Genomic DNA, 27586 nt, shown 5'->3' on the forward strand with positions numbered 1-27586 from the left:
CTAGGCCTTTTCTCAATTGGAATTGTTCAACTCCTGCATCCTCTCTTCTCCGTTCTCTGAGGCTTCCGTTTGAAAAAGGTAAGGCAATCAAAGAGAGGGAAAATTTACGAAAATGTGCTCGTATGAAATGAGACTCCTCCAATCGTGCCTCACCAGGCAAATTACGTTTACAGGGTGGAATTTCAAAATACATTTATAAAGTCATAAAAACAAATGTAGCTAGTTGTGCAAGACATTTTCCAGATGAAAGTAGCATATCGTTTTAAATGTTCGCATGCTATTCTCCTTTGAGAAAATAATTGCTTATACAAACAGATTTCAAAACTCTTCCGCGAAAGACTCAGGTAGGATACACTTGTGCTTCCTTGCCAAAAGGAGGCTATCAACCACTTGACCACTTATCAATGAGAGGACAGAGGAGAGAGGGCGGAAGATGGACTTGCCCAAACGAGAAAAGGCCCCAGTGATAACCGAAGGAGACTTCCATAGAGCGGCGAGGGGATCAATAAACCTATCAACTTCAGAACACACTGGTGACTTGAATGATGCAATTCATGTTCACATTTAAATAATAAAACATTAAATTAAACAAATCCTCCAGTTGTTTAACAAGATGTTACAGTAAAACATTTTAATTTGGGGGGTATTTCATTTGTTTTATGTTTCGAAATCAGTCACAAACAAACACACGTCATATCATTAAGCACACCTTTCAATTAGTTTGTATGAAATTGAGCAAATTCTAAACATATATTGCTGTGCGTGTTGGGATAGCACTTCACTCTGGAGCCTGCAGCCTTGGTCGACGTGGCTATTGGAGGGTCTAATTAGTCCCTAAACCCTCAATAATTTTCACTCCCTCAGCTTTGGGACACTTGTGCATATGATGGAGGAATGCGTGAACGTGCAAATGGAGGGCCGGAGGGAATTGTATGATTTGGGATTCAGCCATACAGTATGTTGCAACACATGTACTGTAGTAGTAGCAGCACTTGGGAGAGTTTGGAGCCAAACACGCATAGCACATGCCCCTTAGATGACCCAGCTAATGGTCTGTCACCAATCTCACAGGCACACAGTTGGGTATGGAGTGTTGACAGTTTTGAGAGTACAACACACTTTATTCCAATCAAGTAACAGAAAACAGCCAGTGCATTTTGGACATCATATTGTTAGTCTAACCATGGTTGTTAGATATCAGAGCCAACTCATTTTGGCAACCTTAATTGCATTAATGTTGATAAGTGACCTCTTAAATCATGCAGACGAGCTCCGGGCCTGTCTACCCGACTGGCGCTTCTCTCCCTGTACCGTCGTCACTCCCTCCGCTACTGCCTTTCTGAACTGCATCAACACGTGTGTTGTGTTCTACTGCTCAGACGTTGCATGCGTCAACCAATGGTTGCGTGCCACGTCATTGACTGTGCCGTTGGGCACCAGATTGCAATAACATTATGTGGTCAGCTGATATACGTAAAAAACCTATCCAGGCGTCTTGACATGACCATCGCCATGTCAAGACCTGCAACTGCCAGAACCCTACATTTAGTTTTTGATTTTTAAAGTGTCTTTGAGATTGTCTTTAATGGAAAACACTATATATTAAATATATAAAATAAATCTAGTATTAATTGGCCATACTCATCTTTTCTTTTAAATAAATAGTAAAAAATTAAAACTATTGTGATAACAAAATGATTCAGGCTACTTTTTAGTAATCAAAATTAACCCACATATCAATCTTAATTTTACATTTTATCATGACAGATAACCCAGTGTTCATTGCTGGTTGGACTTCCAAATGTGCACATATTTGCCTTTACCCAAGCAGGTCACGAAACCACACCTATGTGAAGCTAGCCACAATAGTGGAATTTGAGTTTTGCCTTCAAAATAAAAGTTGCTCATTAGCTAGGTTTGCATTCAATTTACAACAGGGTTTCATGCGAATATTCTATAATCTGCATAAAATCATGTGCATTTTCCATCAAACTGACTTATTGAGGATAAAAGTATGTGCGTGATGACGTAGTGCACATAAAAACAACGTTTGTGGTTCAATTCCCATTTATTGAATGAAAAATACAAGTTAAATGGGTTTCCATCGCATGTTCAACTCTACTGATGGTTTTGTCACAAACTGTTGCGTTATATATCAACTGTGCTCACTCTGATCTTGGCATGTGTGCTCTAGCCAACAGCTCGCTGATACAGTGCGTGTAGGCTACATACATTATGAGATTATTATTATAAAAGCATCAATCATATCACCAGAATAAGACCCTTGATATTTATTGCAAAGGAGCATCTAGCTCATCACGTGCACTTTCGCCACCCTGTGAAGTTTTTTCTATTTAATCTGTAGCCTACTCAAAGCGGAGTGCCTGGATACAGCCCTAAACCGTGGTATATTGGCCATATATCACAAACCCCCAAGAAGCCTTATTGCTATTATAAACCGGTTATCAATGTAATTAGAGCAGTAAAAATACATGTTTTGGTATATGGTCTGATAAATATAGCTTTTAGCAAATCAGCATTCAGGGCTCGAACCATCCAGTTTATAATAGGCTTTATAAACTGGGTGGTTCGATCCCTGAATGCTGATTGGCATACAGCTGTGCTATATCAGATCGTATACCACGGGTATGACAAAACATGTATTTTTCCTGCTCTAATTACATTCGTAACCAGTTTATAACAGCAATAAGGCACCTCAGGGGTTTGTAATATATGGCCAATATACCACGGCTAAGGGCTGTGTCCAGGCACTCTGCAATGCATTGTGCATAAGATCAGCCCATAGCCATGGTATATTGGCCATATACCATATCTCCTCGGGCCTTATTGCTTAATTATACCATGGCATTGTTGAATACTCCTTTCTGAGTGACTTGAAGGGTTTTCTAGAGCGTGCATTATTTCCCTATAAAGCACTGTATAGTTAATTTTTACATGTTTTGTTTGAGCTGCTTTTGAAAGCAAAAGTCTAATTTTAAAACACTATTGGTATTGTTGAATTCGATTTTCATAATAGCATGCTAGGACTGATGGTTTGGCCAGCTAAACTAGCAAGTCTGTTTGATTACCATGGCAACTACTGTAGCTATCTAGAAAACTTGCTAGCTAGTTCAGTGGATGTTGAAAACATTTCTACTGGGAAATGAACACATTTCTAGTGACTTGTTAAATTATAAAAGTATAAAAGGGATAATAAACTGGGGGTTCTATGTGTTCTCTGGAAAATAATGCAACTCCGTGGAAGGTCAGTTCCACTCTGCTAGCGCGTTGTGGAACACACCTTCCATGTCATTCATTAGAACGCATAGCCGGCGGGTTTAGGGTCATTAGATATTGTGTGGATGAAGGGCAGGTAGGTGGCGGAGAGGGTTGAATAAAGATAAAATAATACCTTAAATCCATAAATGTATAATTATTTTGTCATTTATATTTATAGGCTACATTTATAGTGCATTCGGAAAGTATTCAGACCACTTCACCCTTTTCACATTTTGCAACTGTTACAGCCTTATTCTAAAATTGATCAAATAAATAAAAAAATCTCATCAATCTACACACAATACCCCATTATGACAAAGCAGAAAAAGGGTTTTAGAAATGTTAGCAAATCTATTAAATATTAAAAACAGATACCCTATTAAGATAAGTATCCAGACCCTTTGCTATGAGACTCGAAATTGAGCTCAGGTGCATCCTGTTTCCATTGATCATCCTTGAGATGTTTTTACAACTTGATTTGAGTCCATGATTTGGAAAAGCACACACCTGTCTATATAAGGTCCCATAAGTTGACAGTGTATGGCAGAGCAAAAACCAAGCCATGAGGTCGAAGGAATTGTCCGTAGAGCTCAGAGACAGGATTGCGTTGAGGCACAGATCTGGGGAAGGGTAACAAAACATTTCTGCAGCATTGAAGGTCCCCAAAAAACAATGGCCTCCATCATTCTTAAATAGAAGAAGTTTGGAACCAAACTGAGCACTCGGAGGAGAAGGGGCTTGGTCAGTGAGGTGACAAGCCAATGGTCACTCTGATGATGCTCCAGAGTTCCTCTGTGGAGATGGGAGAACCTTCCAGAAGGACAACCATCTTTGCAGCACTCCTCCAATCAGGCCTTTATGGTAGAGTGGCCAGACGGAAGCCACTTCTAGGTAAAAGGCACATGACAGCCCACTTAGAGTTTGTCAAAAAGCACCTAAAGGACTCTCAGACCAATGAGAAACAAGATTCTCTGGTCTGAAATCAAGATTGAACTCTTTGGCCTGAATGCCATGTGCCACGTCTGGAGGAAACCTGACACCATTCCTACAGTGAAGCATGGGGGTGGTAGCATCATGCTGTGGGGATATTTTTCAGCAGCAGGGACTGGGAGACTAGTCAGGATTAAGAGAAAGATGAACGGAGCAAAGTACAGAGAGATCCTTGATGAAAACCTGCTCCAGAGTGCTCAGGACCTCAGACTGGGACAAAGTTTCACCTTCCAACAGGACAACGACCCTAAACACACAGCCAAGACAATGCAGGAGTGGCTTTGGGACAAGTCTCTGAATGTCCTTGAGTGGCCCAGCCAGAGCCCGGACTTGAACCCAATCGAACATCTCTGGAGAGACCTGAAAACCATAGTACCCTCCAAGCTCATCATTAAGCTTGGGCCCTGGGTCTGAACCCCGCCCTGTGCAACTGGGTTCTGGACTTCCTGACGGGCCAACCGCAGGTGGAGAAGGTAGGAAACAACACCTTCACTTCGCTGATCCTCAACACAGGGGCCCCACAAGGGTGAGTGCTCAGCCCCCTCCTGTACTCCCTGTTCAACCATGACTGCGTGGCCACGCACGCCTCCAACTCAATCATGAAGTTTGCAGACGACACAACAGTAGTAGGCCTGATTACCAACAATGACGAGACAGCCTACAGGGAGGAGATGAGTGCCCTGGGAGTGTGAGGCCAGGAAAATAACCTCTCACTCAATGTCGACTAATCAAAGGAGCTGATCGTAGACTTCAGGAAACAGCAGAGGGAGCACGCCCCTATCCACATTGATGGGACCACAGTGGAGCAGGTGGAAAGCTTCAAGTTCCTCGGCGTACACGTCACTGACGATCTGAAATGGTCCACCCACACAGACAATGTGGTGAAGAAGCCGCAACAGCGCCTCTTCAACCTCAGGAGGCTGAAGAAATTTGGCTGGCACCTAAAACCCTCACAAACTTTTACAGATGCACAATTGAGAGCATCCCGTCAGGCTGTATCACCACCTGGTACGGCAACTACACCGCCCGCAACCGCTGGGCTCTCCAGAGGGTGGTGCAATCTGCCCAACGCATCACCCGGGGAAAACTACCTGCCCTCCAGGACACCTACAGCACCCGATGTCAGAGGAAGGCCAAAAAGATCATCAAGGACAACAACCACTTGAGCCACGGCCTGTTCACCCTGCTATCATCCAGAAGGCGAGGTCCGTACAGGTGCATCAAAGCTGGGACCGAGAGACTGAAAAACAGCTTCTATATCAAGGCCATCAGACTTAAATAGTCATCACTAGGTGGCTTCCACACGGAAGACTCTGCACCTTAGAGGCTGCTGCCCTATATACATATCACCAAATGCTTTTGGGAATGGTCAGAAAATGTTAGTCGATCCACGGAGGCAAAAAGAACTGTCGGAGTTTATTTCAATAATAGAAAAGCTGCGAAATGGAGAGTTGAAAATAAACAGAAGGGAGAGCCAGAAATGTGTGCCTAATGTTTGGGAAAGATTTGGTGAAATGGTAAAAGAGGATGATATTATGTGTGATGATTGTGAGGCGCTATACAAATTCGACAGTCACAAGACAGGAACTTCAGATAGGCCTATGGCATGTCAAGGGCACTGTAGCCTTCTGTTCAACTGGAAACTGAAATCTGGACACTGTCTGTAGGTTTATAACCTCTCACATAGCCTTAATATTAACTTCTGCAGAATTAAACATTTGTTGCAGTAAAAGTATACACTAAATGTAGACTAAATTTTGACTCGGGAACAGGAGTGGAGAAATATGATTTCTGTCTTTCAGCATCTTGAGATAATGAGTGTGCAGTTAGATACCATCTGTAGAGGTGATATCTATACTGAACAAAAATATAAATGCAACATGCAACAATTAATGATTTTACTGAGTTACAGTTCAAATTAGGAAATCAGTCAATTTAAATGAATTAATTTGACCCTAATCTATGGATTTCACATGACTGGGCAGGGGCGCAGCCATGGGTGGGCCTGGGTGGGCATATGCCCACCCACTTGAGAGCCAAGCCCACCCACTGGGGAGCCAGGCCCAACCAATCAGAATTAGTTTTTCCCCACAAAAGGGCTTTATTACAGACAGAAATACTCCTCAGTTTCATCAGCTGTCTGGTTTTTAATGGCCTTTTATTGTCCCCAGCACAAAGTGCACCTGTGTAATGATCATGCTGTTTAATCAGCCTCATGATATGCCACACCTCTCAGGTGGGTGGATTATCTTGGCAAAGGATAACTGTTCACTAATAGGGATGTAAACAAATGTGTGCACAAAATGAGAGGATATAAGGTTTTTGTGTGTGGAAAGATTCTGTGATCTTTCAACACTTTACATGTTGCATTTATATTTTTGTTCAGTGTATATATAGGCATCATACAAGCTGATAGTATTTCAACTAGGCTACATAAAATATGCATCCAAGCCGAACTTAAATCTTATCAAAACACATTAGGTCGTTTACACAGCATTCTATTTGCTTACAACCAGTCAAACTGATGTCATTTGGAAATTTTGCTATCAAAATCTTGCCCATTTCTTTAGTTATTGCATTTTCTCCTCGGTCACTAAATGTTTTGCTCCGCAAAGAATCAGATATCACAGCAGTGGCTTGTGTTCATGGATGCTAAGGAAAGCCAGGCTTCCCCCCAAAAATGTACCCAATAATTTAAAAAATATATATTTTGTCTCTCTGTGTTTTATAATTGTTTCATAATATGTGTAGGCCATCATGATGTTGTCTGATCCAAAAGAGTATGACGTTGCCGCCCGTAGCATTGAATGCAAGGGAAGCCAGTGATCATTTGGCCTCCATTGATGATTAAAAAAAAGAAAATACGGCCATTCAGCGTTGGGCTAAACTGAGGGAGCTCAACTGTGAATGGTCTTGGCACACCAAAGACAGTTTGGATATGGCTTCACTCCAATCACATCGAGAGCATATGTCACTGACAGAAACTCGTTATGCATCTCATTGTGTTGTTGTCCTCCAGTGGCTAGCTAGTTAGCTAAAATTGGCCCTTACCTAAATTAACCATGGATGGAGATAGGGATTTTAACTTGTGGTTTAACTTAATTGTCCATACTGGGCAATGATTATAATGGCGACTCTGATCAACCATAAATTCATACATTGTGCCCTTTGGCCAGAGAGGATGGAAGTTCAATATGTAGCTAGATGTAGAAGGCTAATGTTAACTAGCTAACGTTGCCCATGAAAGGAAGTTAGCCAAGCGAGCAAGATTTTTTAGACCAAAAAAATTTATGTGTAATGTATGACAGAGTGATAGACCATTTATTCAACATGAAAGAGAGGAAGATGACATTGGCGTTTCTCTGTAGGGTGAGTCTCACACACACAGAAATCATAACCATGGACAGCCACATCATATTTAGCTTAAGTTGATTGGACAAAATTGTTTTTGATATCTTTTAGTGGTCACTGTATTAGACTAAGCATAGGTGATTTCATGATGTTAAAGTTGAAACGGTGCTGGAATAGTTGAGGCAGCTCCTGTTTTCTTTGCGACTTGCGGTAACTCTGTGGTTCTAAATCAATAGGCTAGTTGTTTAGTGATCCAAAAATGTCAGAAACATTAACTTGCTTGACCATGCTGTAGGTCATGTAACTGTTTGTTACATTAAATATGCTTTGTGAACTTCACCAGACAGAGGTTGCGTTCCGGTTTTGTGATGAAACAAAGGTTTGGTTGAATTTATTCTGCCGCTGTGTCTTATTGTCTTGGCCTTAGGCCTCTAGCCTATATCACGGTTGCAACACCAAACAACAATGCATTTATCACAACACAGGTTTTAATGTGTGGCTTGGCTTCCCCAGTGATTTTTACCCATGCACCGCTACTGGATCACAGAGAACTTTACCGATGTCAACTAGATTGAAGCATTCATTCTATCAATTTATGAAATTATTCTGGTAAGCAAGAGTTGATTTGGTCTTCAAAATATTATTACATAAGAGAAGCTGCATGTTACTAATTATAGACAAGTTGACTAACAAATAGCCTACAAAATGTTGGAAATTATAAGCAGAAACATAACTAAATCTGCCAAAAAATCTTTCCGCAATCTGATTATAGCCTATACCGCATTTTCTATATTAGAGGGTTAGGGTTGGGTGCAGGCCTCAGCTTTTCACTTTATCACATATAAACACATCAGTTTGGTGGTTGCGGATGGGTTATTAGCAATTGGGTGCGGGTGAACAAACAGCTGACCCGCAACACCACCACCAAGTAGCTATCTGGTTAACTATTTAGCAGTTTATGGTAGAAGCTGTTCATGGTCCTGTTGGTTCCAGACTATGCATCTGTACCGCTTGCCATGTGGTAGCAGAAAGAAGTCTATGACTTGGGTGGATGGAGTATGACAATTTTAATAGCGCCCGACCATATGGGATTTTTGCATTGCTATATAGGGTCATTGGGACGTCCCCACCCCCCATTGAAGCGAAACGTGAATTTGGACCTGTCCCTGACAAGTGACAACCCAAACATCAAAACGTAGCTACGAGGCACTACTTTGTAACCTGGTATTCTTTTAGTGTCTCTGGAAACATTTAAATGACAGAGCTTGAGGAATAGCCTTAGCCAAAACCAAATATAACACACCAGATTTCGCGGGCTTCACTAAAGAGGCGTAACGTTAATGTTAGGACATCGTTTGAACGTTCAGCATGGCACTTGCTTTACATTTGGGCATAACATCAATTTTTTTGGTCATGACATTTCACGTAAACAGTATAAAGCCAGTGCGCATGTTTTGCACTTTGGAAACGACAGACTGTGTAGTCTATTTTAGTTTTAATGGGAACAATGAGTCCTAGTGGGCAGAGCCTAGCAAGAGTTTGCATAATTATTTTTCTGTGAAGTGCGCGTGTGCAATAACTCAATTCACCTTTACACTCCTAAACAACGCTTCTTTTTTTTTTTTTAACTTTGGCAAAATATAAAGTCTACAAACCTTTGTCCACATTGTTCGTAACATATTTTAGTTTTGGGAACAGAAAACTGTACTGAGTGGCAGAATGTCGGCCAAAATCAATCTCGTTCCATCTTCTCCCACTGCCGGCCAATGGGCCTCCTCTCACTAACATATCTGGTGGTGAGTGGAAAGGCCAAGCGGATGCTTCAGATTTACAGTGAAATATCGGTGTCATGGTTCTATCTGTGGTTATAGTGTCGAGTTTTGCTGTAGACCGCCAAGGCAAGATAGGCTTATAGCCATGCAAAGAGTGCCCTCTTCAGGACAAATAATAAAATGCAACAATAAAGTCAAATTCTATAAAGAACGGCTTTTCCCCCTAGCGTTTTCTCCACCGTTTATACCGGTCCTTTTCGGTAGATTAAATGCCAATAAAAATACATCCATAAAAGGCTAATGTCGGCCGGACTCAAATTTGTAGGGCCTTCCTCTGATACTGCCCGTTATAGGGGTCCTGGATGGCAGGGAGCTCGCCCCCAGTGATGCTCTGGGGTAACAGTCTCACCTCTGTCTGAGTAGGCTGATACCCCATTTTATGGATCCACAATCCATAGGTAAGGCTGTACAGTGATATATGAATGCCAATATGTACAATCGGCTGAATTGTGAGGTGAATTCCCACAGTTAAAGTCCCGCAATAAGAGCTACAATGCTACTATGTGTGTAAACTCTTCGCAGTTGTGTTCTGTCAGTGTCACTGAGTAGACTGATAACCCATTTCATGAATCCACAATCCATAAGTACGTGAAATATAAGTATGCCCCCAATGCAATTCTTAAATCAATACATCCACAGTGCGATTTCAACAGATTATATTTTTCGGAGGTCAAATTAACTAATTGTCATTTGTTTATATTCCAAACTTGTTCAGCTTTATCTAGTTCAATTATGTCACGATTCCGCTATTTGTATCCGTTTGCATCACTTTCAATGAGGCACTTTTTATTTTGAAGGCGAACCGCGAAGTCCACTTTTGTGGCTAGTCGTTATTGTAGCTAGCTTCACATAGGTTAAAACCACCTACTCACGAAAACAACCCCAAACCATCCCGACTAACGTTACGTTCAACGGTGTTGCATTTATATCGTCTACCCATCGGAATATAAGGGAACCTAAAACGATTTATTTCGAAATTAAGAAGAATATTTTTTTTATGTAATGTACGCCCGATAGCTACGCCACATTCCTCTGATAGCTACAAGTCGCCAATGTGATGTTATATGCGGTAAGTGTCAACTAGCTGACGTTACAAAGTAGCAAGTACAAGCAACCACAATTGATACATTATCGGGCTACACCATCTATCAACCATATATTTTGTATCAGTTGTCATGCTTGCAATTTGTCTCTTCATCTAGCTAGCTATTTAACTAGATTTGCTGCATTGCCTGACTAGCTAACATGTTATTCGAGCTAGCTAACACCCCTGTTTAATCTCTTTAACCTGATATTGTCAGTTAGCTAGCTAGCGATGTCAAACGCACCAACCGTTCGGTCAAATGTAGAACCTGTGGCCCTTTTAGCGAATGTACTCTTTGACTAAACTGAAAGCTGTTGCTGGCTGACATTTCCATTTAATATCTGGTAGCTAACAAGCTAAAGAAAGCCAGCTTATTTTAGCAAACTATAACGTGCTATTTTTAGCTGCTTAGTTTAAGCCACACAAGCAAAGACTGGAGGAAATAAATGGACACCATAAACTCGGTTACACTCAGTGGGGTGAAGTACTTAAGTAAAAATACTTTAAGTACTACTTAAGTCTGTACTTCACTATTTATATTTTTTGACAACTTTACTTAACAACATTCCTAAAGAAAATAATGTACTTTTTACTCCATACGTTTTCCCTGACACCCAAAACTACTTGTTACAATTTGAATGCTTAGCAGGACAGGAAAATTAACCAATTCACGCGCATATCAAGAGAACATCCATGGTCATTCCTACTGTCTCTGATCTGGTGGACTGACTAAACACAAATGCTTTGTTTTTAAATTGTGTCTGAGTGTTGGAGTGTGCCTGGCTAACCGTAAATAAATAAAAAAACAGAAAATGTTGCCATCTGGTTTGTTTAATATAGGGAATGACAATTGACAATTGGGTACTTTTCCCACCACTGGTTACACCATACTTGATCTAGCTACCTGCAATTATCTGTGTTGTAGTCTGGTCAATTTTACTCAGTTTGTTACCTTGCTGTGAAGGTTGAGTTAGTCTGATTTAATCAGGCTGTAATACACAATTAATTGTTATATAGGATATAGCCTGAAACTAATGCCTGCCAAATCGTGTAAATGTTCCTTACAAGCCACAATGTTTAATACAATTACATTTAAACTTACTCTACCTGTTGTCTGTGCGGGTTGTTCTTAAATGTCTCGACATTTGAGACAAAATATTCACAGTATTGTTTACCTGACTTTTCAGAGAGCTGGTAGGTTTTATATTGACTATTCGGTTCTACTTCATACCTTTCAAACCATCAGTATGAATTATATCCCTCGTGCTCCGCACAGGTCGAGTTGGTTGCTGGATCAAATCCCTGAGCTGACAAGGTACAATTCTGTTGTTCTGCCCCTGAACAAGGCAGTTAACCCACTGTTCCCCGGTAGGCCATCATTGTAAATAAGAATTTGTTCTTAACTGACTTGCCTAGTTAAATAAAGGGTTAGCTGCAGAGGCTGGGGCTTGAGGGTCATCAAGCTCTAGCCTAGCTAAGGCTGCACGCAGGACAGCGCGTAGTGAGGCAGAGCTTCCTTCTGACTCCGTGTGATCGAAATGACTCCTCTGACTCCTCTGACCCATCTTTAGCGGTGACTGTATGGGTAAACAACACTGGTTGGCACCTCCACCATGTTGGGCGTGTCATCACCCTGGTCACTAAAGTGCCGGTTAGAAGCCCGAGTGGAGAGCTGGTCATCATCACGGCTATCTGTGTCCTTTGTTGTGTCCCCCATGCTGGAGGGAGTGCTAGAGAGCCCCGACTCAGTGGGCTTGAAGGAATGCAAAAGCGTTTTAGCTTCTCTATCTCAGAAGATAAGTATTAGATCTTACGAGTGAGGCTTTTACTTTTTTACAGGTGAAGGGGGCGGGGGGAATCGGTTTCATGGGCTGTCCCTCTTTGTGGCCTTGGGTGGGTCCTGGCGAACAATGCCAGACGCTGGTAAATTATCTGTGAAAACCAGGCCCTCGACTCTGGCTAGCCGCGCTTCTCTCACCTTCACAGGCAGGATGGCACAGTTAATACAGTGGTCAGAAAGGGCCTCACGCAGGTGGTCAACACCTAGGGAGGGGGGGCACAGGTCAGACCATCTTCTACTTGTAGTTCAGCTTCACAAGAGGATCAGCCAAGCATGCCCAGCATCATGGTGATCTTGTGTTCTCAGCTCAGAATGTGTAGAAGAAAATTACAAAATATTTCTTATGCAATACTGATTAATCAAATGAACTAGTATACTAGTAACCAGAGACTGTATACAACAGCTACCACAACTCACAGTAAGAGTAGAGAGCTACAGTAATCTGGTGGGAGTTGTACAGCACTCGCAAATAATTTTGGGTGAGCCTACTGTAGTTTTGACCACAGGGCTGGAGCAGCAGCGATGCAGTACCAGTCAAAAGTTTGGACATACCTACTCATTTCAGGGTTTTTCTTTATTTGTACTATTTTCTACATTGGAGAATAATAGTGAACACATCAAAACTATGAAATAACACTTATGAAATAACACTACACTCATGTAGTAACCAAAAAAGTGTTCAACAAATCTAAATATATTTGAGATTCTTCAAAGTAGTCACCCTTTGCCTTGATGATAGCTTTGCACAATCTTGGCATTCTCTCAACCAGCTTCATGAAGTAGTCACCTGGAATGCGATTCAATTAACAGGTGTGCCTATATTTTCTTAATGCGTTGGAGCCAATCAGAGACAAGGTAGGGGTGGTATACAGAAGATAGCCCTATTTGGTAAAATACCAAGTCCATATTATGGCAAGAACAGCTCAAATAAGCAAAGAGAAATCACAGTCCATCATTACTTTAAGACATGAAGGTTAGTCAATACGGAAAATTGTGCAGTTGCAAAAACCATCAAGCGCTATGATGAACCTGGCCCTCATGAGGACCGCCACAGGAAAGGAATACCCAGAGATACCTCTGCTGCAGAGGATAAGTTCATTGGAGTTCAAGTAACAGACACATGTCAACATAAACTGTTCAGATGAGAGCGCGTGAATCAGGCCTTCATGGTTGAATTGCTACAAAGAAACCACTAAAGGACACCAATAAAAAGAGACTTGTTTCGGCCAAGAAACACGAGCAATGGACATTAGACTGGTGGAAATCTGTCCTTTGGTCTGATGAGTCCAAATGTGAGATTTGTGGTTCCAACCACCGTGTCTCTGTGAGACGCAGAGTAGGTGAACGGATGATCTCTGCATGTGTGGTTCCCACCGTGAAGCATGGAGGAGGTGGTGTGGGGGTGCTTTGCTGGTGACACTGTCTGTGATTTATTTAGAATTCAAGGCACACTTAACCAGCATGGCTACCACAGCATTCTGCAGTGACACGCCATCCCATCTGGTTTGAGCTTAGTCGGACTAGCATTTGTTTTTCAACAGGACAATGACCCAACCTGCTTCCAGGTGGTATAAGGGCTATTTGACCAAGAAGGAGAGTGATTGAGTGCTGCATCAGATGACCTGGCCTCCACAATCACCAGACCTCGACTCAATTGAGATAGTTTGGGATGAGTTGGATCGCAGAGTGAAGGAAAAGCAGCCAACAAGTGCTCAGCATATGTGGGAACTCCTTCAAGACTGTTGGAAAAGCATTCCAGGTGAAGTTGTTTGAGAGAATGCCAAGAGTGTGCAAAGCTGTCAAGGTAAGGGGTGTCTACTTTGAAGAATATAAAATATATTTTGATTTGTTTGACACTTTTTTTTAAATTACTACATGATTCCATATGTGTTATTTCATAGTTTAGTTTTGATGTCTTCGCTATTATTCTACATTGTAGAAAATAGTAAAAATGAAGAAAAACCCTGGAATGAGTAGGTGTGTCCAAAGTTTTGACTGGTACTGGACGTTTAAATGTAGGCTTCTTTATGCGAAACACACATGAATGGCTGTTGTCTGGTTAACCAAGCTGACAACAGTGGCAGCTCGGTGGAGTTGGTAAGCTAGCTGACGACACACAGTGTTAGCTAGGCTGGTTTGGTATACTAGCTAGCTAGTAGCGTGCTAGTAATACCAGGGGAGAGGGATGCCTAGGGGAGGCAATCTGAATTTCACTTCTTATAGTTGGCTAGGCTAACAACCTTCCTAGACACAGTTATCTAGGGAAGTGATCCGTTCGAGTTTTAAATAGTCAAAGGACGACTGTCTTGCCCAAGCCCCAATGTCCGATGACTCCAGACGGACGCTGAGAATGGTCCCAATAGTCCCTGGACTGCTCTTTGGCCCTGCGGCTGAGTGGGCCATCGAACATAGAAAACAGCTGAGTCAGGCTACACCGCTGTGGAGCCCAGAAACCAGGCATCAGATTGTGGCAGAGGGTTAGGCCTGATGTGCGTGAAACTCACCGTTCTCACTCGGCCCAGCCCTACACACCCCTATGGTCCTACAACCAATCCTAACACTGGTTCTCGCCAGCCCCAGACGGCGATGCAGCTGTGGTCAGCACCCCCACAAACAGGCGTAGGGGCAGAAACTGAGTGGCGGGGGTCAGCCCTTGGCATCTCACTCCTCAGACCCATGGGTGGTGATGACCCTCTCACAAGGTTACAGGCTCCAGCTCTGACACCGGCCCCCACCATTCTCAGGGATCAGAATGACTTCAGTCACAGACCCTCTGAAAGCTTGCACCCTCAACCAGGAGATTGCAGGGCGCGATCACGAGTAAAAGCATCAGAACAGCAAGATGGCTTTTACTCTACCTATTTCCTGGTTCCAAAGAAAGATGGAGGGTTCCGTCCAGTTCTGCATTTAAAATGATTAAATGTTCGCCTTCCTGGGCTGGGTATACCAGTTTGTGGTATTACCCTTCGGTCTCTCCCTGGCTCCTCGCATCTTCACAAGATGCGTAAGCGCAGTCCTGAGCTCTCTCCACCTACAGGGTAGATTCTTACTTATCTCGACGACTGGCTCATCTGCGGCCAACGGCACAGGGCTGACACTGAACCACGTCACCACACTGTGTCTTACCGTGAACAATGAAGAGGTACTTCATACCAAGCCAATTGGTCACCTTTGTCATGGCTCTGAACTCCCGCACTATGAGGGCGTGTATAACACCTCAACATGTGGCCAGCATTATTCTTCTTCCTCAACAATTACAGTTTAATAAGTTGAAGGTACGAACGTTCCAACAACTGATGGGCATGCTCGCAGTGGCCTCCATAGTGACACCGTAAAGCCTGCTGTCTCACTACAAGTGTGGTCTCGTGTGGCTCAGTTGGTAGAGCATTGTGTTTGCAACGCCAGGGTTGTGGGTTCGTTTCCAACGGGGGACCAGTACGGGAATTTTTTTTCATGAAATGTATGCATTCACTACTCGAAGTCGCTCTGGATAAGAGCGTCTGCTAAATGACTAAAATGTAAATGTAAAGTGTGGTTCAACGACCTCTGCTTGGACCCCAACCGGAACATAAACACCAAAATACGGGTGTCAAGGGTGTGCTACTCTACTCTGCGGCCGTGGAGGAAGAGAGCCTGCCTGACTACAGGTGTACTACTCAAATCAATTCCTGGGGAGCAGTCTGGCAACAGGTCTGTATGGGAAGAGTGGTGCCCATGCTGGAGGAAAGCGCACATCAACGTGCTGGAACTTCAGACAGTTTACCTAGCCCTGAATAACTTTCTGCCGGTTCTCAAACACAAACATGACCTGATAAGATCATACAATACATAGACAGTGTTCCACATCAACCATCAAGGTGATATGAGGTCTTGATATGGGCCCTACCACATCTGGCCTCCCTAAGAGCCATTCATTTCCCAGTCAAGGTGAATGAGGTGGCAGACTTCTTGTCGCAACAGAAACTGCCCCCGGGGAATGGAGACTTCGCCCACAAGTATTCAGGATGATATGTCAGCGCTATGGAACAGCACATGTGAACCTGTTCACCTCAGAGCAAACTTCCCACTGCTCCCTCTGGTTCTCTCTGGCAGAGTCAAAGAACCCCCTGGGCATAGATGCCCTAACAACACACATGGCCAGAGGGCCTACTGTATGCTTTCCTTCCAACCCCCCTGATCTTAGCAATGCTGCACAGGGTCTCTCAGGCTCAGCACAGGCTGCTGCTTGTAGCTCCCAGATAGCCAGCGAGATCCTGGTTTCCAACCCTCCTCAGTCTTCTGGTGGGAGAGCCATGGCAGCTCCCTCACAGACAGGACCTGCTCTCACAGTTGGACGGCAGGATATGGCATCTCTGACCAGACCAACTACAGCTATGGGTGTGGCCTTTGAAGAGCTTGACCCTCTACTGATCAGCCGCGACTCTATTATTATCGAGACGTTACAGAACGCCAGAGCCCCATCTACCAGGAAGATGTATGCTGGTCACTGGAAGCTCTTTATCGAATGGTGCTCTACCGGGGCAGAGTAACCAGTGTCCTGCTCTGTACCTGTTATACTGAACTTCCTTCAGAAACTATTGCACTCAGGTCACTCTGCCTCTACCTTGAAGGTGTATGCCTCAGGCATATTGGCTAACCATTTACGCATCGATGGAAAATTGTCAGGGGCCCACTACCTCATCTGCCAATTGAGGTTAGTAGTGCTATTCCTCGTGACCTTGTTGGTATGAGTCATCCGTACTTTCAAACATACTGACGAATGTAACTATGGTTCTATGAATACCTGGAAGGCCGTCAGTACTTTCCTGTCACTCCATCCTCCCCTGATTCAGAATCTACAATTTTATTGACATGGCATGCTTGGTTCAATAGCTGTTGGCGAGAGAATGGAATATCCAATGCAAATCTAACTTTACCTGGTGCCAAACCAACCATATACCGGCTGGGTTTCTAAAAAAACAAAAAAAACACTTTTATTCAACTTTCTGGTGTGTACATTTACACGATTTTGCAGGAATTGGCAATTAATTGTGTATTACAGCCTGATTAATGAGACTAAGGTTGAGTAGGCATACTAAGGAGCTACTTTTCAGTATGAACTCACTATGCCTTGTGAAAGTGTACTGATTGCAAAGAAACATCAACAAACAGATTTACAGCCATGCAGATACAGTTGAAGTCAGAAGTTTACATACACCTTAGCCAAATACATTTAAACTCAGTTTTCACAATTCCTGACATTTTCATCAGAGTAAAAACTCCGTCTTAGGTCAGTTAGGAACACCACTTTATTTTAAGAATGTGAAATGTCAGAATAATAGTAGAGAGAATTATTTATTTCAACTTTTATTTATTTCATCACATTCCCAGTGGGTCAGAAGTTTACATACACTCAATTAGTATTTGGTAGCATTGCCTTTTAAATTGTTTAATTTGGGTCAAACATTTCAGGTAGCCTTCCACAAGCTTCCCACAATAAGTTGGGTGAATTTTGTCCCATTCCTCCTGACAGAGCAAGGTTTGTAGGCCTCCTTGCTCGCACACGCTTTTTCAGTTCTGCCCACAAATGTTCTATAGGATTGAGGTCAGGGCTTTGTGATGGCCACTCCAATACCTTGACTTGTTGTCCTTAAGCCATTTTGCCACAACTTTGGAAGTATGCTTGGGGTCATTGTCCATTTGGAAGACCCATTTGCGACCAAGCTTTAACTTCCTGACTGATGTCTTGAGATGTTGCTTCAATACAGTGGGGGAAAAGTATTTGATCCCCTGCTGATTTTGTACATTTGCCACTGACACAGAAAGGATCAGTCTATAATTTTAATGGTGGGTTTATTTAAACAGTGAGAGACAGAATAACAACAAAAATATCCAGAAAAACGCATGTCAGAAATGTTATAAATTGATTTGCATTTTAATGAGGGAAATAAGTATTTGTCACCCTCTCAATCAGAAAGATTTCTGGATCCCAGGAGTCTTTTATACAGGTAACGAGCTGAGATTAGGAGCACACTCTTAAAGGGAGTGCTCCTAATCTCAGCTTGTTACCTGTATAAAAGACACCTGTCCACAGAAGCAATCAATCAATCAGATTCCAAACTCTCCACCATGGCCAAGACCAAAGAGCTCTCCAAGGATGTCAGGGACAAGATTGTAGACCTACACAAGGCTGGAATGGACTACAAGACCATCGCCTAGCAGCTTAGTGAGAAGGTGACAACATTTGGTGCGATTATTCGCAAATGGAAGAAACACAAAAGAACTGTCAATATCCCTCAGCCTGGGGCTCCATGCAAGATCTCACCTCGTGGAGTTGCAATGATCATGAGAACGGTGAGGAATCAGCCCAGAACTACACGGGTGGATCTTGTCAATGGTCTCAAGGCAGCTGGGACCATAGTCACCAAGAAAACAATTGGTAACACACTACGCCGTGAAGGACTGAAATCCTGCAGCGCCCGCAAGGTCCCCCTGCTCAAGAATACATATACAGGCCCGTCTGAAGTCTGCCAATGAACATCTGAATGATTCAGAGGACAACTGGTGAAAGTGTTGTGGTCAGATGAGACCAAAATGGAGCTCTTTGACATCAACTCAACTCGCCGTGTTTGGAGGAGGAATGCTGCCTATGACCCCAAGAACACAATCTCCACCGTCAAACATGGAGGTGGAAACATTAAGGGGACATGACAACTTCACCGCATCAAAGGGATGATGGACGGGGCCATGTACCGTCAAATCTTGGGTGAAAACCTCCTTCCCTCAGCCAGGGCATTGAAAATGGGTCGTGGATGGGTATTCCAGCATGACAATGACCCAAAACACACGGCCAAGGCAACAAAGGAGTGGCTCAAGAAGAAGCACATTAAGGTCCTGGAGTGGCCTAGCCAGTCTCCAGACCTTAATCCCATAGAAAATCTGTGGAGGGAGCTGAAGGTTCGAGTTGCCAAACGTCAGCCTCGAAACCTTAATGACTTGGAGAAGATCTGCAAAGAGGAGTGGGACAAAATCCCTCCTGAGATGTGTGCAAACCTGGTGGCCAACTACAAGAAACGTCTGACCTCTGATTGCCAACAAGGGTTTTGCCACCAAGTACTAAGTCATGTTTTGCAGAGAGGTCAAATACTTATTTCCCTCATTAAAATGCTAATCATTTTAGAACATTTTTGACATGCGTTTTTCTGGATTTTTTTGTTGTTATTCTGTCTCTCACTGTTCAAATAAACCTACTTTTAAAATTATAGGCTGATCATTTCTTTGTAAGTGGGCAAACGTACAAAATCAGCAGGGGATCAAATACTTTTTCCCCCCACTGTATATCCACATCATTTTCCTCCCTCATGAAGCCATCTATTTTGTGAAGTGCACCAGTCCCTCCTGCAGCAAAGCACCCGCACAACATGATGTGGCTACCCCGTGCTTCATGGTTGGGATGGTGTTTTTCGGCATGCAAGCCTCCCCCTTTTTCCTCCAAACATAATGATGGTCATTATGGCCAAATATTTTTATTTTTTCCCCCAAGGATGAACCAGACTTGTGGAGGTCTACAAATGTTTTTATCTGAGGTCTTGGCTGATTTATTTTCCCCATGATGTCAAGCAAAGAGGCACTGAGTTTGAAGGTGGGCCTTGAAATGCATCCACAGGTACACCTCCAATTGACTCAAATGACTTCAATTAGCCTATCAGAAGCTTCTAAAGCCATGACATCATTTTCCAAGCTTGTTAAAGGCACAGTCAACTTAGTGTATGTAAACTTCTGACCCACTGGAATTGTGATACAGTCAATTATAAGTTAAATAATCTGTCTGTATACAATTGTTGGAAAAATTACTTATCATGCACGAGTAGATGTCCTAACCGACTTGCCAAACTATAGTTTAACAAGACATTTGTGGAGTGTTTGAAAAACGAGTTTTAATGACTCCAACCTAAGTGTATGTAAACTTCCGACTTCAACTGTATATCTCACAATTCTTTGACTTGCAAGTTGCCACAGTGTTTTTTGTTTGCTCAATCTATGATCCAGTGTAATCCTGATTTGAACTGATTTGGCTGATTCTTTTCATGGTTTGAATGTAGAGAGAACATGAGGCATGTAAGTTCAGGGAGAGAGAGTGTGACCTGATTTACTATTAGTTACCATGACGCTTCTCTAAATGGTCCTCCACCTTGGGGGGAGAGGGAAGTAAACATAAACACAGATATTTTTACACATGCTTTTGAAGAGCATATAGCAGGCCATGAATGCTGCCAGGCAACCTCTGAAGTATGAAAATAAAATCAACAACAGAAAGCAGCCCTGAGGACTTCCAAACTGTGTGCAAATGTCCAGAGAAAGGGAGAGGCTAGAATGAAAATGTGAGGTTTGGTTTCAAAAAGGGGGAATGGCCATGGTGCTGTTCTTGTGAAAGCACTTACTATTACCAAAGATACTTCCTACTCTGAGGGATGATATAATGACGAATGTGTAAGGGGTCAGGGCATTATGTCAATGAACACAACAATGAATTGTTTTTTATTGTTGTCAGTATGGCCAGTTCACTTTGCAAAGGATTTTTCATTGCCAAGCCTATCTATGGACAAGCAGATGAGTTCAAAGCAGACAAGACAAGTCTGTGTTTGTGTGCTTGCAAAAACAACATTTTTGTATTTTGGATTCGAACTGAAGGCTTCTAGATTTAAGCAAACCAACATTTTCACACAGCTCTTTGACAGAGTTTTTATATCAACTTATTTTGGGAGTTATGGCTTTGCTTACTGAAAGCCTATACATTATTTCTTATGTAGGCTATGAGGTAAATGGGACCCTTCCTACCTCAGTCTGTATGCATACTCTGAACCACATGATGGCAATGACTCTTCACTCTGTTCCTCTCCATGCATAATTAGAAACGCATGAAGTTCTACCAACACTCACATGATATGCCCACATTTGCCTGGCTAGCAACTGGTCTTGGAGTTCTAGTGCACTTGGATCTATGTTGAAAGAGGATGTATCCCATCTAATGTTTACATCTGACGATCTGAGTCGTATGCACATTTAGGGCATTTCCATGTAAAAGGACCCATGCGCACCAACATGAAGTTCATTGGAATATGTGAAATTGGGTGTCAAATGAAAACGAATGCCGGGCATACAATACACGACTTTAAAATATCTAACGACGCTGAACCTCTCACATTAAACGACCGTCTTTCCTGTAGTTTTTCGTCTTGCCAACGTAGTGGTGCACACACTAAGCAATGTATCACAGATGGAGGGATTCACACACTACAAGATTCTTCAAATGGTTGTCAGGATTCTCGATACCACACTGTCTCACAAATGATGTGATTTAGATTGTTAACGTAACTACAACGAGCTGTGGCTCAAAGCAGCCTCAAACATTATCAGTCAGACGTTCACACTTGCCATACAGAGTTTAAATATCTAGCCAATAAATGTTGAATTGAAAAAGCATTGCTTGTGAACTTCAGAACTGTAATAATTTTACACTTTGTACTTGCCTTTAACAAAAGCCAAACGCATACTAGTAGTAGTCATCACTCCTTCTCGAGAGTCTACACATTCTGGGTGATACGATACAACGTCATCTTGGCTTCTTCTCTGGCGAGCTCTCATTTGGCTATTGCTGATCACTGTTCTCAACTTTTCGTTACACATCTCGAGCTCAAGAACTACAAGAGCATTGCAGATTTTGTCCCGATACATGTTTGAAAATATTGGCACGTCTTGGACAGCTCAAAGACTAGATCTGTAGTCAGATTGCGTCGCTGACCCGCTCACGTAAACGTGTGTCAGGGTCAAAATTGTCACCCCTGTTTTCAATACTCTAGCACCCACCCCTTGCGAGGATAATGACTCTAAAATGTCCTGGTAGCCTAGTTGGTGAAGTTCATGATGCTTAAGGTCAACAGAAAACTGAGGAAGATTTTACCAAAACTGTTACCAAACGTTACAGTAGCACAGTTATTCTAGTCTTATTGTAAAATGTTCAGTGGGAATTGTTAAATGGCTTGTCCTTGTTGAATGGTTTGTTCAACTTTTAAAATCAATGTTTTTTGTTTTGTAACATCAGCATAACCGTTACCATGGAAGTGCCCTTTTCTTTTTGAGACTTGGCTTCTTTTTGATTCTTGGATGACTTTAATTTGTTAATTTTGTTGAATGCTTTTTTTGTTTTGAAGAACTCCACAACAACAAAGACTTGCATTCAGAAAACGATTCTCACAATTTTATATTTTTATTTCACCATTATTTAACCAGGTAGGCCAGTTGAGAACAAGTTCTCATTTACAACTGCGACCTGGCCAAGATAAAGTAAAGCAGTGCGACAACAACAGAGTTACACATAAACAAACGTACAGTCAATGACACTAAATAAAATAAAAATCTATGTACAGTGTGTGCAAATGTAGGGAGGTAGGCAATAAATAGGCCCTAGAGGTGAAAATAATGACAATTTAGCATTAATACTGGAGTGATAGATGTGCAAGTAGAGATACTGGGGTGCAAGAGGGTAAGTAATAATATGGCGATGAGGTAGTCGGGTGTGCTATTTACAGATTGTCTGTGTACAGTGATCGGTAAGCTGCTCAGACAGCTGATGCTTAAAGTTAGAGGGAGATATAAGACTCCAGCTTCAGAGATTTTTGCAATTCGTTCCAGTCATTGGCAGCAGAGAAATGGAAGGAAAGGAGACCAAATGGAGTGTTGGCTTTGGGGATGACCAGTGAAATATACCTGCTAGAGCGCGAGCTATGGGTGGGTGTTGCTATGGTGACCAGTGATCTGAGATAAGGCGGGGCTTTACCTAGCAAAGACTTATAGATGACCTGGAGCCAGTGAGTTTGGCGACGGATATGTAGTGAGGGCCAGCCAACGAGAGCATACAGGTCGCAGTGGTGGGCAGTATGTGGGGCTATGGCGATAAAAATGGATGGCACTGTGATAGACTACATCCAGTTTGCTGAGTAGAGTGTTTGGGGCTATTTTGTAAATGACATCGCCGAAGTCAAGGATCGGTAGGACAGTCAGTTTTACGAGGGTATGTTTGGCAGCATGAGTGAAGGAGGCTTTGTTGCGAAATAGGAAGCCGATTTTCTAGATTTAATTTTGGATTGGAGATGCTTAATGTGAGTCTGGAAGGAGAGTTTACAGTCTAACCCGACACCAAGGTATTTGTAGTTGTCCACATATTCTAGGTCAGAACCGTCCAGAGTAGTGATGCTAGTCGGGCGGGAGGGTGCGGGCAGCAATCGGTTGACGAGCATGCACTTATTTTTACTAGCAATTAAAAGCAGTTGGAGGCCACAGAAGGAGTGTTGTAAAGCGTTGACGCTCGTTTGGAGGTTTGATAGCACAGTGTCCAAAGAAGGGCCAGATGTATACAGAATGGTGTCGTCTGCGTTGAGGTGGATCAGAGAATCACCAACGGCAAGAGCGACATCATTGATATATACAGAGAAAAGAGTCGGCCCAAGAATTTAACCCTGTGGCACCCCCATAGAGACTGCCAGAGGTTCGGACAACAAGCCCTCCGATTTGACACACTGATCTCTATCTGAGAAGTAGTTGGTGAACCAGGCGAGGCAGTCATTTGAGAAGAGAAGGCAATTGAGTCTGCCGATAAGAATGCGGGGATTGACAGAGTCGAAAGCCTTGACCAGGTCGATGAAGACGGCTGCACAGTACTGTCTTTTATCGATGGCGGTTATGATATCGTTTAGGACCTTGTGCCTGGCTGAGGTGCACGCATGACCAGCTCAGAAATGCATAGTGGAGAAGGTATGGTGGGATTCGAAATGGTCGGTGATCTGTTTATTAACTTGGCTTTCAAAGATTTTACAAAGGCAGGGCAGGATGGATATAGGTCTATACTGTTTGGGTCTAGAGTGTCTCCCCCTTTGAAGAGGGGGATGACTGTGGCAGCTTTCCAATCTTTGGGGATCTCAGACAATACGAAAGAGAGGTACAGCTATTCTCTCCTATTCCAACTAGACCTATTGCCTAATTGCATAGACATGCCAAATGTTTATCATCCGGAGAATGCTCAATGCAGTCCAAATTGCTTCCCCCTCTTCATTATGAGGCTTCACTAAAAATGATCTATTAAAATGGTAAGATAGTCGAGTGACCACACTAACAATGGAAATACAAGTCCTCAAAGATGGAAGGCAGGCGGGAGGATCAGGTGGGACCATTCTATCCAATGAGAGGGCAGATACGTGTGTGAACAACAGGCACAACTCTGATATTAAGTCATTTTTCTTTGTTGCTGAAATGCCATGTGTCTAACTTAGATCAGTGCATTCATAACAACCTAACCGTTTTATTCATATATATATGTGTGTGTGTAAGTTAGTTATGTTCTTATTTTTCTGAGTAAATAACTCACGGACACTAGAGAAGCTTAATCAAGTTTATTTCTTCCCAAAGGGTCGTTACAGCTGCATATCAGACAAAGAAATGGCTTCCCCCGTGGTGGTATTCATACCCCACTTTGGGTGGAGTCTCCTCCTCCTCTCTCAACATTGCATAATTCTTGCTAAGCAAGGAACTAAGTGATATGAACCTTCAATGGTTACTCCCCTTATCAGTACTGTCACATGCAATTGTTTTCCCTGCACTCCGCCCCTCCCAAGCTTCATTATGGCACCCCTCATGTCTCTTATGTTATTAATGTTCCTATACTTCTGAGTATAGCAATGTTCCAAGTTTACCCCAGAATCCAACAATATATACACAGTACCAGTCAAAAGTGTGGACACCTACTCATTCCAGGGTTTTTCTTTATTTAAAAAATGTTCTACATTTGTAGAATAATAGTGAAGACATCAAAACTATGAAATAGTAGTAACCAAAGAAGTTATACACAAATCTAAATATATTTGAGATTCTTCAAAGTAGCCACCCTTTGCCTTGATGACAGCTTTGCACACTCTTGGCATGTACAAATTACCTCATCTAACCTGTAGCCCCACTCATTGGCTCGGTACCGGTACCCCCTGTATATAGCCTCATTATTGGTATTTTATTGTAACTTTTTTTTAAACTTTGGTTTATTTCGTAAATAAACTCTATTTTCTTAATTAACTGCATTGTTGGTTAAGGGCTTGGAAGTAAGCATTTCACAGTAAGGTCAACACCTGTTGTATTCGGCGCATGTGACGAATAACATTTGATTTGATAATCTGCTCTCTACCTCCCTACATTTTGAAGAGGGGGGGAACCCCCTTTTTGAAACCAGACTTGTTTTGCCTTTGTTCGCATTCTATTCTTTGCTGGGTACAGTGGCAAACTGTGACTATTGCACCTAGGCCTTTAGTGGGGGGGGGGGAGATCTTCCAAAACTTCAACCTGAAAAATAACAAACATCACGTAAAGGTAGACTCAGCGTGAAGCGAACCCGTGCACGTGTGCAGATACTGTGTGAGAGCGAAGTCTTGCATCTCGCTCATTTCAATATCTGTGGTGTTACTCGTGGCAACGTCATTTCGCTGAGTATCTTTAATGCACAAGACATATCTAGCTTTAATGTAGGAGTAGCAATGCTTTTTGATGAAATCATGAATTAATCAAACAGGCCTGAGCTGCGCATCGGGCTGTCACTCACGCCCAGCATGGAATAATGCCATAAGCAACAACCGCTTAAACAACCTGTGGTAGCCTGTCACTGTCACCAATAGCAATGACAGCAACAGTGACACATCAAAGGTGACACGCTCGTGGTGCTGAAAGGACATCGACCGTGATCTGCGCACTCTGTGTAGGATAACTATTTTTGTAAAACACATGGAGAGCAGTCACACACAGCATACTGATAAAAGCCACCCATTTAAAATAGGCCCCCAATAACAAAAACGCAACAATTTTAAGCATTTCCAAATCAAAATGTACAACTATTACTTCCATTGCAAACATATTTTTAACACGTTCCGTACACAAATGTTTCACACGTGTTATTTTCAAAGAGGTAATTTGATACTTCTTGTTCAAAGTTAACCTTGAAGGTTGTTAACAAATTTGCAAAAACATCCTCCTTGATAACACAAAAGGTAGCTAGAGACCAGGATTATTCAGTCTTTTCTTGCCCAGGGACCCTGTAAATGAGATATCTATTTAATCCATTTTAAATTCAGGCTGTAACTCCACAAAATGTGGAAAGAGTCAGGGAGTGTGAATACTTTCTGAAGGTACTGTTTTTAGTAAACATATTAACATGCACCATTAAATGAATGTATTCAACGAAACAGGCCCCGATGTTGGAAAGCAGGAAACAACTACTGCATGTGTAAATTGCTTTGGAATAATGTTGCTCCTGACTCAGTTTCAATTGAAATGGGGAATTGGCCTACTATAGGTGTTTCCACATACTCACTTCCTCCATATTAATACAATGTTCTTCAATCTCTTATCTTCTCTCTAGGTCAACATATAGGCTTTTTGTCTTTAGGTTTTGTGCATATGCTGTACTATACTGTAAAACAGGGTTTTATGCTGTCCTGTGTGTGTGTGTGTGGACCTGACATGGTCATAATTTAATCATGAATTCACAGGTGGTTTCCTCATTAACGGGTGGCACCTGCGAGCATTTGTTATTGTGCTTTTCAGCTCTGCTCTTCAGAGTATTCAAGGCAAACGGACTCATTAGGGGTGTGCTCACTAGGAACAAAATGGAAGCAAACGGAACTAAAGTGGGAGGGACCTACCTGAACTGTTTTCCTTCTGTGCAAAATGTTTTGCTACAGTACGCAACTAATGAGTACACCCCATGTCTCATCCTGACCAGGTGACCGTATTCACGTACAAATGTGTTGTGGTAATTATTTGCCTGATAGGCTTTAATACAGGCTTATCACTGCTGAAGCATAGCTTTGTTCTGTGTTGATCCCTGGTACTTGGTTGAGAACCTAATCGGTTTGCATAGATGGGTTAGCTGACAACCTCACAATGATCATGCTTCAGTGGTGCAGAAGTCCGTGAGATGTTGTGATTCTGGATAGCCAGTTAGCTACTAACAATGAAAAGAAACTGCCATGTGGGGAATCTTGAGTGACTCTTTCAGCTAGTTTCATCTTGTTCTTGATACCATGTCTTGTTTTTGAGGTGTTTTGACTGATTTCATGTCAATGAAATGCTTATGCTAATATGGTAAATGATCTAGCTAGCTAACCAACAGCTGTAACAATGTATTTCAGACAAGTG

The 27586-nt window shown here is 42.5% G+C and overlaps 1 protein-coding gene across 1 annotated transcript in view; it reads left to right on the forward strand.

Moving 5' to 3' along the window:
- Positions 1–10251: 10251 nt before the first annotated feature.
- LOC115193759 (phosphatidylcholine:ceramide cholinephosphotransferase 1) overlaps positions 10252–27586 on the forward strand; it is a 43191-nt gene continuing 25856 nt past the window's right edge. Inside the window, exon 1 of the mRNA XM_029752718.1 lies at positions 10252–10521. The gene's annotated coding sequence lies outside the window, so the exon portion shown is untranslated. The remainder of the gene's footprint in view (positions 10522–27586) is intronic.

Source organism: Salmo trutta, chromosome 5 (assembly GCF_901001165.1).
Source record: "Salmo trutta chromosome 5, fSalTru1.1, whole genome shotgun sequence".
NCBI lineage: Eukaryota > Metazoa > Chordata > Actinopteri > Salmoniformes > Salmonidae > Salmo > Salmo trutta.